The following is a 13,276-nucleotide window of genomic DNA, read 5'->3' on the forward strand; positions in this document are numbered from 1 at the left end:
CAGCCAAAGCAGTTACAGCATAGACATGGTTTGAGATGTTCCTTGACTTATTGCTGTTAGAGGAATGTGCAGCATCTCAGACCACACCCTTCCTTCCAGAGATGCTGCTTGTCCCACAGTTACTCCAGCCCTTGTGGGGAGCTCTGGTCTCACTGGATACTTTCAAGAGAGAGCAAGATAGGGCTTTTAAAGATAGCCCTCTTAAAGATAGCCTGGTCAGGGGATAGGGGGAGAAGGCAGGAACGGGGTACTGATTGTGGATGATCAGCCACGATCGCAGTGAATGGCAGTGCTGGCTCGAAGGGCCAAATGGTCTACTCCTGTACCTATTGTCTAGTGTCTATTAACCAAAGCATACCTTTGTATATGAGAGGGCGTAGAGGTCTGAATCCAGGCCATAACTACTTGTTCTATTTGCTATGTGATATGAATTCAGAAGTTTTAATTTTCTAAACGGGTAGATTCTTCTGTAACGAATGACCATTTTCACAAAAAGTGATTCTACATTTGCTGGCCCGAATGCAATGTAAAGTGTATTTAAAGGAATGTGTTTTTTTAATTGGAAACCATCATCTTGATGTAGATATAATAAGTGTTGCAGGACTCATCAGTTGCCACCTATTGCTGAGAAGATAACTTGTACAATCTTTAAACGTGAAAGAGCAGTACATTCCTTTATGTGTTTCATTCATGATCCTTTGAATACTGAAATAAACAACCTCTACCTTGCCAGAAACTGCTGACAGTGGTGAATTGAAGACTAAGATATTTGACAGGATATCGTTGCTAAACAAAGAGAAAGTATATAAACATAAAATAATTCTGAACAAGGGTCCCGATCCAAAGCACTGCCTGTCCATTGCCCCCACAGATGCTGCTTGACCTGCTGAGTTACTCCAACAATTTGTGTTTTAATTAAATATAAATTCAGTTTGAGGTTTTAAACAATAACCAGATGATAGACTTCAGAAGAAATGGTTGAATTGTGTCATTATTTTAAGAAAAGACTTCTAAAAGGAATTCTAACAGAGCATAAGATTTCTCTATGTTTAAGAAGCAACTGCAGATGCTGGACAATCAAAGGTAGACAAAATTGCTGGAGCAAATCAGCGGGTGAAAGGCAACGTTTCGGGTCGAGACCCTTGCTGCTTCAAGATGCTGCCACACCCGTTGAGTTTCTTCAGCATTTTTGTCTACTATTGAGTTTGTCTAGCTTAGTTTAACGGTTGAAAAATGTCTCAATTATTCTAGGATTAAGTCCCATTTCAGAATTTGATCGCGCATTTAAGATGACCCCTTTTCCCAGGATGGAAAAATCCAAGACTAGAGGGCTAAGATTTAAGATGAGATGGGCAAAGTTTCAAGGAGATTTACAGGCCTATTTTTTTTTCACCAGTGCATTGATAAGGAAGCAGGGTTCCAACCTAAAGCATCACCTGAACGTATTAAGGCCGATCTGTAATGATGCTTGCTGCGTGCTTATATTGTGGAATCAGAACTGATAGATTTTCTCATTTGATGATTTTCCACATCAGTTGTGAATTTGTGGAATTCCCTGCCACAGAGGGCAGTGGAGGCCAAGTCACTGGATGGATTTAAGAGAGAGTTAGATAGAGCTCTAGGGGCTAGTGGAGTCAAGGAATATGGGGAGAAGGCAGGCACGGGTTATTGATAGTGGACGATCAGCCATGATCACAATGAATGGCGGTGCTAGCGCAAAGGGTCGAATGGCTTCCTCCTGCACCTATTTTCTATGTTTCCTATCTATTTATTCTCTGCACCCTGAAACACAGTCACGTTCACAGAGTTTCCAAAAAATGACACAAGCAAGCTATCAATTTTATTTCAGGAGTGATTGTATCTTAAACAAAATAATTGTTTGACATTACATTGTAAGTCCCTTTTTTGTAAATTTAGTAACGGAATATATTTATCAGTGCACAGAGAAACATAAAGGCACCTTTGGTCAGACCACTCATTCTGAAGTGAACCTTTACACACAAGTTTCAAAGAAGCAGAGACAATGTGATCTGGCCTACATAGAGTGGATGAGGAGAGGGTGTTTCCACTAATGGGAGAGTTTCAGACCAGAGGCCATAGCCTCAGAATAAAAATACATACCTTTAGAAATGAGATGGGGAGGAATTTCTTTAGAAGGTGGTGAATCTGTGGAATTCATTGCCACAGATGGCTGTGGAGGACGTCAATTGATATTTTTAAGGCAGAGATTGACAGATTCTTGATTATTACGGGTGTCGGGGATTATAGGAGAAGACAGGAGAATGGGGTTAGGAGGGCGAGATAGATCAGCCATGATTGAATATTGCAGTCGGCCTTAGAAACATAGAAAATAGGAGCAAGAGGAGGCCATTCGGCCCTTCGAGCCAGCACCGCCATTCTGTGTGATCTTTGCCCGATATCACGTCCACTCCCAGAAGCAGAGTTTGCGCCGCCTCCTCCCTGGAGCCACCGAGTCCGTCACCGGCGATCAATTGGACCAACCGCTCACCCAGTGTTTCTGCAGCGTCTCAATGAATCCATCTGTGGGTGGGACAGGAGGGGGCTCATTAACCCGTGTGGGACAAGGTGGGATAGCGCGCATTAACCAGGGTGGGACAAGGTGGGATAGCGCGCATTAACCCGTGTGGGACAAGGTGGGATAGCGCGCATTAACCCGTGTGGGACAAGGTGGGATAGCGCGCATTAACCCGTGTGGGACAAGGTGGGATAGCGCGCATTAACCAGGGTGGGACAAGGTGGGATAGCGCGCATTAACCCGTGTGGGACAAGGTGGGATAGCGCGCATTAACCCGTGTGGGACAAGGTGGGATAGCGCGCATTAACCAGGGTGGGACAAGGTGGGATAGCGCGCATTAACCCGTGTGGGGCAGGGTGGGATAGCGCGCATTAACCCATGTGGGACAGGGTGGGATAGCGCGCATTAACCAGGGTGGGACAAGGTGGGATAGCGCGCATTAACCCGTGTTGGGCAGGGTGGGATAGCGCTCATTAACCCGTGCTGAACAGGGTAAATGAGCGCTGGTGACACTGCAGGACAGTGTGAGATGGGTCAGATGAAACCGCGCGGAACAAGGTGAAATAACACCGATGAAGCTGTGGACCAGCGTGGGATGGATGGGCCGGGCCAGTTGTGGGTTCGTGTCCGCCATCAACTCTACCTGACTTCCTGGTCACGCCTTTCAGTTGGCACTTTGCCAGCGGGATGTTGCAGGAGTACAGGCCCAGGCACCCTTGGCACTGCGAGGCGTTGCTGCACGGTCTGGCTTCAACGCCAGCACACTGGCTCTGGGAGAATAATAACATCACATTCAAAGTGGAGCTTCATTGACTGGAAGGATCAGAGACTTGGGTCCCCGCGACCACGTCCTTAATACTGAAACCCACAGAAGGAAGCGTGGACAGAACACACACACAAAGTGCTGGAGTAACTTCAGCTAGCATTAGTGTAGGAACTGCAGATGCTGGTTTACACCGAAGTTAGACACAAAATGCTGGAGTAACTCAACGGGACAGGCAGCATCTCTGGAGAGTAAGAATGGGTGACGTTTCATGTCAGGGCCCTTCTTCAAATGCAACATCGACAAGGGTGGGGGGGATAGAAACAAGGTGTAGATGCTGGTTAAAGCGAAAACGCACAGAAGGTGCTGGAGTAACTCAGTGAGCCAGGCAGCACCTCAAGAGAATATGGATAGGTGACGTTTCGGTCGAGACCTTTCTTCAGACTGACGGGGAGTTATGCCCCTGTTCCACTTAGGAAACCTGAACAGAAAACTCTGGAGACTTTGTGTCCCACCCAAGGTTTCCGTGCGGTTCCCGGAGGTTTTTGTCAGTCTCCCTAACTGCTTCCACTACCACCTGCAACCACCTGCAACCTCTGGGAACCGCACGGAAACCTTGAGTGGGGCGCTTTAGAAAAGGCGTGAACACATCAATGTAGAGGAGTCGTGTGTGAAATGACGGTGGGGATTTGGCAACTTCTGCTGTGTGGAGGAAACGATGAAGTTGTTCTCCCTGGACCAACGGAGAACCAGAAAGGATCTAATAGGCAGATTGTTCTGGGAAGCTGCTGCCAGTGACATGGGCCAAACGCGGGCAGGTGGGACTAGTGTAGATGGGGCATGCTGGTCGGTGTGGGACTAGTGTAGATAATAATAATAATAAATTTTATTTATGGGTGCCTTTCAAGAGTCTCAAGGACACCTTACAAAAATTTAGCAGGTAGAGGAAAAACATGCAAGGGGAATGAAATAAATAGTAGAGACATGACTAGTACACAAAGTAAATACAGAATTCAACACAAAACACAGTATGAGGCAATTAATGCACAGATGAAAAGGGACGGCACGTGGGGCTAAGGATAGGCAGAGGTGAAGAGATGGGTCTTGAGGCGGGACTGGAAGATGGTGAGGGACGCGGAATTACGGATCAGTTGGGGAAGGGAGTTCCAGAGCCTGGGAGCTGCCCTGGAGAAGGCTCTGTCCCCAAAACTGCGGAGGTTGGACTTGTGGATGGAGAGGAGACCGGCTGATGTGGATCTGAGGGACCGTGAGGGTTGGTAGGGGGAGAGGAGGTCAGTGAGATATGGGGGGGCCAGATGGTGGAGGGCTTTGTAGGTGAGGAGCAGGATTTTGTAGGTGATCCGGTGGGAGATGGGAAGCCAGTGAAGTTGTTTGAGGACTGGAGTGATGTGATGCCAGGATTTGGTGTGGGTGATGAGTCGGGCGGCTGCGTTCTGGACCAGTTGGAGTCGGTTGATGTAGGTGGAGCTGATGCCAAGGAGAAGTGAGTTGCAGTAGTCCAGTCGGGAGGAGATGAAGGCATGGATGAGTCTTTCAGCAGCGGGCGGTGTGAGAGAGGGTCTGAGTTTGGCGATGTTGCGGAGATGTTGGTCGTTGTGGGCAAGGTGGGACTAGTGTAGATGGGGGCATGTTGGTCGGGCGGAAGGGCCGGTTTCCTTGTTGTATGACGGTCATTTTAAGAATAAGGGGTAAGCCATTTAGAACGGGGACGAGGAGACACTTTTTCTCACGGAGAGTTGCGAGTCAATGGAATTCTCTGTCTCAGAGGGCGGTGGAGGCCGGTTCTCTGGATGCTTTCAAGAGAGAGCTAGATAGGGCTCTTAAAGGTAGCGGAGTGAGGGGATATGGGGAGAAGGTAGGAGCGGGGTACTGATTGGGGATGATCAGCCATGATCACATTGAATGGCGGTGCTGGCTCGAAGGGCCGAATGACCTACTCCTACATCTATTGTCTATTATCACTATTCTAACAGGCAGAGATGCTGCCTGTCCTGTTGAGTTACTCCAGTATTATTGCCATAGAGGGAGTGCAGAGACGGTTCACCAGACTGATTCCTGGGATGTCAGGATTGTCTTATGAAGAAAGACTGGATAGACTTGGTTTATACTCTCTAGAATTTAGAAGATTGAAAGGAGATCTTATAGAAACTTACAAAATTCTTAAGGGGTTGGACAGGCTAGATGCAGGAAGATTGTTCCCGATGTTAGAGAAGTCCAGGACAAGGGGTCACAGCTTAAGGATAAGGGGGAAATCCTTTAAAACCGAGATGAGAAGAACTTTTTTCACACAGAGAGTGGTGAATCTCTGGAACTCTCTGCCACAGAGGGTAGTTGAGGCCAGTTCATTGGCTATATTTAAGAGGGAGTTAGATGTGGTCCTTGTGGCTAAGGGGATCAGGGGGTATGGAGAGAAGGCAGGTACGGGATACTGAGTTGGATGATCAGCCATGATCATATTGAATGGCGGTGCAGGCTCGAAGGGCCGAATGGCCTACTCCTGCAACTAATTTCTATGTTTCTATGTTTCTATGAATGGCGGTGCAGGCTCGAAGGGCCGAATGGCCTACTCCTGCACCTAATTTCTATGTTTCTATGTTTCTAACGGTGGAAATATATTAGAATACATTAGAAGTCAATGCTAACTCCGATATCTCGGATAGAGGTAAAATGCTGGAGTAACTAACTCAGAGGGACAGGCAGCATCTCTGGGAAGAAGGGATGGGCGACGTTTCGGGTCGAGACGCAACCTTCAGACTGAGATATGGAAAGGTAAGGTGTGAAAACACAGATCAAAGTGGGACGAGGTTTCATGGAGATGCAGAGTAGATCATCGTTAAATTGGGGAAGTTGACACCGACACATACAGAGATAAAATTGAGTGTTTAAGAAGGAACTGCAGATGCTGGAAAATCGAAGGTGCTGGACAAAAATGCTGGAGAAACTGCCTTCGCTCCATACCCCCTGATCCCTTTAGCCACAAGGGCCACATCTAACTCCCTCTTAAATATAGACAATTAACTGGCCTCAACTGCCTTCTGTGGCAGAGAAGTCCACAGATTCACCACTCTCTGTGTAAAAAATGATTTTCTCATCTCGGTCCTAAAAGACTTCCCCCTTATCCTTAAACTGTGACCCCTAGTTCTGGACTTCACCAACATCGGGAACAATCTTCCTGCATCTAGCCTGTCCAACCCCTTAAGAATTTTGCAAGTTTCTATAAGATCCCCCCTCAATCTTCTAAATTCTAGCGAGTACAAGCCGAGTCTATCCAGTCTTTCTTCATATGAACGTCCTGCCATCCCAGGAATCAGTCTGGCGAACCTTCTCTGTACTCCCTCTATGGCAAGAATGTCTTTCCTCAGATTAGGATTCCCTTCGCTCCATAGATGCTGCTACTGCCGCTGAGTTTCTCCAGCATTTTTGTCTACCTTAGAGATAAGATTGAATCTGGAGAATTGTCAAACTGGTCGGAGAACAAGGATGGGGGAGGGATGGAGAGAGAGAGATGGAGAGAGAGAGGGAAAGCAAGGGTTATTGAAGTTAGATGCCGCTGGGGTGCAAGATGCCCCAAGTGAAATATAGAGGTGCAATATCTGGGAGTTGGTTATTACCGTGTCCGAGTTGAACGAGCCGTGACCCCTCAGGTAGGCGACGACTCGCAGCTGATGATGTTCGGGACTCCACGCCGTCCTGTTGACATGAGATGGTTCAGCGGTGCTGGCCGCCTGTCCCGCGGGCCGGCTCCGGCCCCGGCTCCAGTCGCCTGTGGGGATGGAGGAGGGGGTGGTCGGGGCGCAGCGGTGCGAGTGCAGCCACAGCAGGAGCAGCGCAAAGGTGCAAGACGTCTTCACCCCGACGCCGTGCATCTCGCATGCTGTGTGTGTGAGGCGGTGGCTCAGCGGTGTCCGTGATATAGAGTCGAGGCACCGCTCCTCCCAGTCACCTACTGACAGACCCACGTCAATCTCGCATCACCCCGGTATCTCTCTCCCACAGCGCTCCGCCCGTTCCTTAGTCAGAGGCTGGTGAATCTGTGGAAAAATCACAGCCACAGAGACAGCAGTGGAGGCCAAGTCTGTGGACATTTGAAAGGCAGAGATAGATAGATTCTTGATGAGTACTGGCTCGAAGGGCCGAATGGCCTACTCCTGCACCCAATGTCTATTGATTATAGAGTCATTGTGATACAGCGTGGAGTATAGGAGCAGGGAGGTTCTACTGCAGTTGTACAGGGTCTTGGTGAGACCACACCTGGAGTATTGCGTACAGTTTTGGTCTCCTAATCTGAGGAAAGACATTTTTGCCCTAGAGGGAGTGCAGAGAAGGTTCACCAGACTGATTCCTGGGATGTCAGGACTTTCATATGAAGAAAGACTGGATAGACTCGGTTTGTACTCGCTAGAATTTAGAAGATTGAGGGTGGATCTTATAGAAACTTACAAAATTCTTAAGGGGTTGGACAGGCTAGATGCAGGAAGATTGTTCCCGATGTTGGGGAAGTCCAGAACAAGGGGTCACAGTTTAAGGATAAGGGGGAAATCTTTTAGGACCGAGATGAGGAAAACATTTTTCACACAGAGAGTGGTGAATCTGTGGAATTCTCTCCCGCAGAAGGTAGTTGAGGCCAGTTCATTGACTATATTTAAGAGTGAGTTAGATGTGGCCCTTGTGGCTAAAGGGATCAGGTGGTATGGAGAGAAGGCAGGTACAGGATACTGAGTTGGATGATCAGCCATGATCATATTGAATGGTGGTGCAGGCTCGAAGGGCCGAATGGCCTACTCCTGCACCTATTTTCTATGTTTCTATGAAACAGGCCCTTCAGCCCAACTTACCCACACAGGCCAACATGTCCCAGCTACACTAGTCCCACCTGCCTGCGTTTGGCCCACCCATATCCCTCCACACCTGTCCTGTGCATGTACCTGTCTGACTGTTTCTGAGACAGTTACCTGCCTGTATTGGGGATCCTAACGTTATGTTGGGATAGTCGCTCCTCAACGACCTTCTCTGGCAGCTCGTTCCATACCCCCACCACCCTTTGTAAAAGGGTTTTTTTTGTGGAGAAAGTTACCCCTCACATTCCTATTAAATATGTTCCCCTTCACCTTAAACCCGTGTCCTCTGGTCCTCGATTCCCCAACTCTGGGCAAGAGACTCCGTGCATCATCTACCCGATCTATCCCTCTCACGTGTCAGGGGTTACGAGGAGAAGGCAGGAGAATGGGATTGAGAGGGAGAGATAGATCATATAGAGTAGACTTGATGGGCCGAATGGTCTAATTCTGCTCCTATTATTTATAACCTCACTATTTACTATTTGTTCAGCCCGTTGATAATTCTTTCATCAGGTAAGTGCAGCTGAGGTTCACCAAGTTAATTCCCGGGATGGCGGGACTGTCATACGCTGAGAGAATGGAGCAGCTGGGTTTGTACCCTCTGGTGTTTAGAAGGATGAGAGGGAATCTTATTGAAACATATAAGATTATTAAGGGTTTGGACACGCTAGAGGCAGGAAACATGTTCCCGATGTTGGGGGAGTCCAGAACCAGGGGCCACAGTCAAGTGAGTTTATTGTCATGTGTCCCTGTCATGAAATTCTTGCTTTGCTTCAGCACACAGAACATAGTAGGCATTTACTACAAAACAGATCAGTGTGTCCATATACCATAATATAAATATATACACACATGAATAAATAAACTGATGAAGTGCAAATAACAGATAATGGGTTATTAATGTTCAGAGTTTTGTCCGAGCCAGGTTTAATAGCCTGATGGCTGTGGGGAAGTAGCTATTCCTGAACCTGGATGTTGTAGTCTTCAGGCTCCTGTACCTTCTAACTGATGGTAGAGGGGAGATGAGTGTGGGGCCAGGATGGTGTGGGTCTTTGATGATGCTGCCAGCCTTTTTGAGGCAGCGACTGCGATAGATCCCCTCGATGGAAGGAAGGTCAGAGCCGATGATGGACTGGGCAGTGTTTACTACTTTTTGTGGTCTTTTCCTCTCCAGGGCGCTCAAATTGCTGAACCAAGCCACGATGCAACCGGCCAGGTAAGGGGTAAGCCATTTAGAACGGAGACGAGGAAACACTTTTTTTCTCACAGACAGAGAGTACAGGAGCAGGCCCTTCGGCCCCCCACAATGGCTGTGCCGAAATAAACTAATCTCACTATTCCTGCACGTTATGGCCATTCCCTGCACTTTCATCAAAAGGTCTCGGTAAACGGCACAATAGTATCGGCCTCCTCCAGCCCTGGCGACGAGATCCAGGCGCCCACTAGCGCCCTGTGTAGCAAACACACTTATCAGGTTGCAGACACGTGGAGGTGTTTCATTTAAATCTGCACTCCTGCACAAAATGGGTGTAAAATTGAGCACCTTTGATTACCCACCTTGCCGCGGGAGGGAGATCGGAGAGACCTGGAAACAGACTGTTGGCCACCAGCGGGGAACCGCTGGGCTCTGAGATCAATGGGAGACGAGGCGAGAAGATACAGAGTGCTGGAGTAACTCAGCAGGCCAGGCAGCATCTGTGGAGAGAAGGAATAGGGCAACGTTTCGGGCCGGCACCCTGCTCCAGACTGACTCCAGCTCTTGTTTAAGAAGGAACTGCAGATGCTGGAAAATCGAAGGTGCACAAAAAAGCTGGAGAAACTCAGCGGGTGCAACTGCACCCGCTGAGTTTCTCCAACTTTTTTGTGATTCCAGCTCTCTTACCTGTTGTGAAAAGACTGAACCCTCAGAGCCCTCTCCCCCCCCCCCCACACACACACACAGAAACCTCCCCCCCCCTCTGATCCCAACCCTTACCCCTGTTGTAACCAGATTACCCTGAGTTACTCCAGCACCTCCTGTCTTCTTTTGTAAACCAGCACCTGCAGTTCCTTCTTAATTTCATTTCCATTTTCAAAATTCGTTTCACTTGCACTTTATGTGACGAATAACACCGTATTGTATTGCATCTGTGGTTCCTTGTTTCTTCATCAGATGAAGCAAGTCTGAAGAAGGGTCTCGACCCGAAACGTCGCCCTATTCCTTCTCTCCAGAGATGCTGCCCCGCCCGCTGAGTTACTCCGGCATTTCGTGTCGACCTTCGATTTAAACCAGCATCTGCGGTTCTTTCTTACACAAGAAACGCCCGCAATGTTGCAAGTTCTCTCCCTTTCCAATCCCGCCAATGTTGGGTGCATCCAATGCCAACTAGACCAGTGGGGGCGAACTATCTCAGGGCAGCATATGGGCTATTTAGAAACATAGAAAATAGGTGCAGGAGGAGGCCATTCGGCCCATCGAGCCAGCACCGCCATTCATTGTGATCATGGCTGATCGTCCCCAATCAATAACCCGTGCCTGCCTTCTCCCCATATCCCTCGACTCCACTAGCCCTGAGAGCTCTATCTAACTCTCTCTTAAATCCATCCAGTGACTTGGCCTTCACTGCCCTCTGTGGCAGGGAATTCCATAAATTCACAACTCTCTGGGTGAAAAAGTTTTTTCTTACCTCAGTCTTAAATGGCCTCCCCTTAAGTCTAAGACTGTGTGTGGCCCCTGGTTCTGGAATCGCCCAACATTGGGAACATTTTTCCTGCATCTAGCTTGTCCAGTCCTTTTATGATTTTATATGTTTCTATAAGATCTCCCCTCATCCTTCTAAACTCCAGTGAATACAAGCCTATTTACATCCATCCCTGTGGAAAATCTCCCACTTTAGTCTGGAAGTTGACAAATAAATCTTTCCAGAAGGGGGGGGAGGGGGGGAAAGAGCAGAGAATGTTGTTTTCAATGTACACTCTTTATTCAGCTGAACACCTGGGTGTGAATGAGCCAATTAAGACAGGTCATAATGCCAATGGTTCTGGTGGTTTTATCAAGAGTTGGCAGCGATGATGTACAAACGTGTGCTGCTGGGGTCAGGGAGTCTCTACGTCCTTTCCCACTTCCCTGGAGAGCAATTCCATGTGGAAGCCTGGCGAAGAGTTCTGCAAATAGAAATGGTTTCCTTCCGTCCAGTGAATTGTCTTCCCAAATCGTTATTAGTTCATTTCAGTAGCAGCACCATCTCCAGCAGGAACCTGCATGAAAGACAACAGACAATAGGTGCAGGAGTAGGACCATTCGGCCCTTCGAGCCAGCACCGCCATTCAATGTGATCGTGGCTGATCATCCCCAATCAGTACCCCGTTCCTGCCTTCTCCCCATATCCCCCGACTCCGCTATCTTTAAGAGCCCTATCTAACTCTCTCTTGAAAGCATCCAGAGAACCGGCCTCCACCGCCCGAGGCAGAGAATTCCACAGACTCACAAGTCTCTGTGAGAAAAAGTGTTTCCTCGTCTCCGTTCTAAATGGCTTACTCCTTATTCTTAAACTGTGTGTGGCCCCTGGTTCTGGACTCCCCCAACATCGGGGACATGTTTCCTGCCTCTAGCGTTCATAGAATAACTAGGATCCAGTTCACACTAGTCCCTAGTTCTCCCCATTTCTCATCCACTCTCTACACACTAGGGGACAATTTACAGAGGGGCCAAATTAACCTGCAAACCCGCACGTCTTTGGGATGTGGGAGGGAGGAAACCGGAGCACCCGGAGGAAACCCACGCGGTCACGGGGAGAACGTGCAAACTCCACACACACAGCACCCGAGGGCAGGATCGAACGCGGGTCTCTTGTGCTGTGAGGCAGCGGCTGTGTCCGCTGTGCCACTGTGCCTCAAAGGGCCATAAAATCAGCAGGAGAATAATAGTAGACAAAAGTGCTGGAGAAACTCAGCGGGTGCAGCAGCATCTATGGAGCGAAGGAAATAGGCAACGTTTCGGGCCAAAACCCTGCAGGAAATAGGCAACGTTTCGGGCCAAAACCCTGAAGGAAATAGGCAACGTTTCGGGCCGAAACCCGGAAGGGTTTCGGCTCGAAACGTTGCCTATTTCCTTCAGGGTTTTGGCCCGAAATGTTGCCTATTTCCTTCAGGGTTTCGGCCCGAAACATTCCCATTTCCTTCACCTCATAAATGCTGCTGCACCCGCTGAGTTTCTCCAGCACTTTTGTCGACCTTAGATTTTCCAGCATCTGCAGTTCCTTCTTAAACAGGAGAATAATGCAGCAGCTCTGGGAGGAACAGGAGTGTTATTTTAATCATTTTCAGGTGAATCAAATGGACTGTGAAAGCTTTTTGCAGCGAGCTGTCCACTTGTTTCATAATCTTCCCGATTCCCTATTGAGTTTAACTGTACAGGAGATGGGTGGACAACAGGCCGATGGTTTACTCTGCTAGCCCAGTGATTCCCAACCTGGGGCCATGGAAATTTCAGGGGAGCCACAGAAACATTTGGGGATTTAGGGGGCCACAGGTTCAATGAAGGGGGCCACAGAGCTACCACCCTGTTGCCTCCTAAATTTCAGTTCTAATAAATTTAAATCTACGGAGTTGAAATATTTTTAATGTTTGTGGAATAGAATAAACATAGAAAATAGGTGCAGGCCATTCGGCCCTTCGAGCCTGCACCGCCATGGCTGGTCATCTAGAATCAGTAACCCCTTCCTGCTTTCTCCCCATATCTCTTGAGTGTACACAGAGGCCCATCACCGAATTTGGTATTCTGTATCCTATACCTGCCTTCTCTCCATATCTCCCTGATCCCTTTAGTCACGAGGGCCACATCTAACTAACTCCCTCTTAAATGTAGCCAATGAACTGTGGCCTCAACTAGAAACATAGAAATTAGTTCCAGGAGATAGGCCATTCGGCCCTTCGAGTGAAAACCGTTTTCAATATGATCATGGCTGATCATCCAAAAAGTATCCCGTACCTGCCTTCTCTCCATACCCCCTGATCCCCTTAGCCACACTTCCCCACATCGGGAAACTCCTTTTTAATATAGCCAATGAACTGCCTCAACTACCCTCTGTGGCAGAGAGTTCCAGAGATTCACCACTCTCTGCTGGAGAAAAAAGCGGG

At 48.3% G+C, this 13,276-nt stretch overlaps 1 protein-coding gene across 4 annotated transcripts in view; it reads right to left on the reverse strand.

The window, feature by feature from the left end:
• Nucleotides 1-11,096: 11,096 nt before the first annotated feature.
• zgc:136858 (uncharacterized protein LOC678543 homolog) overlaps nt 11,097-13,276 on the reverse strand; it is a 40,542-nt gene continuing 38,362 nt past the window's right edge. For all 4 annotated transcript variants that reach the window (XM_055650115.1, XM_055650114.1, XM_055650112.1 and 1 more), the window contains one exon: nt 11,097-11,395. The gene's annotated coding sequence lies outside the window, so the exon portion shown is untranslated. The remainder of the gene's footprint in view (nt 11,396-13,276) is intronic.

The sequence above is a fragment of the Leucoraja erinacea genome, chromosome 19, assembly GCF_028641065.1.
Source record: "Leucoraja erinacea ecotype New England chromosome 19, Leri_hhj_1, whole genome shotgun sequence".
Lineage (NCBI taxonomy): Eukaryota > Metazoa > Chordata > Chondrichthyes > Rajiformes > Rajidae > Leucoraja > Leucoraja erinaceus.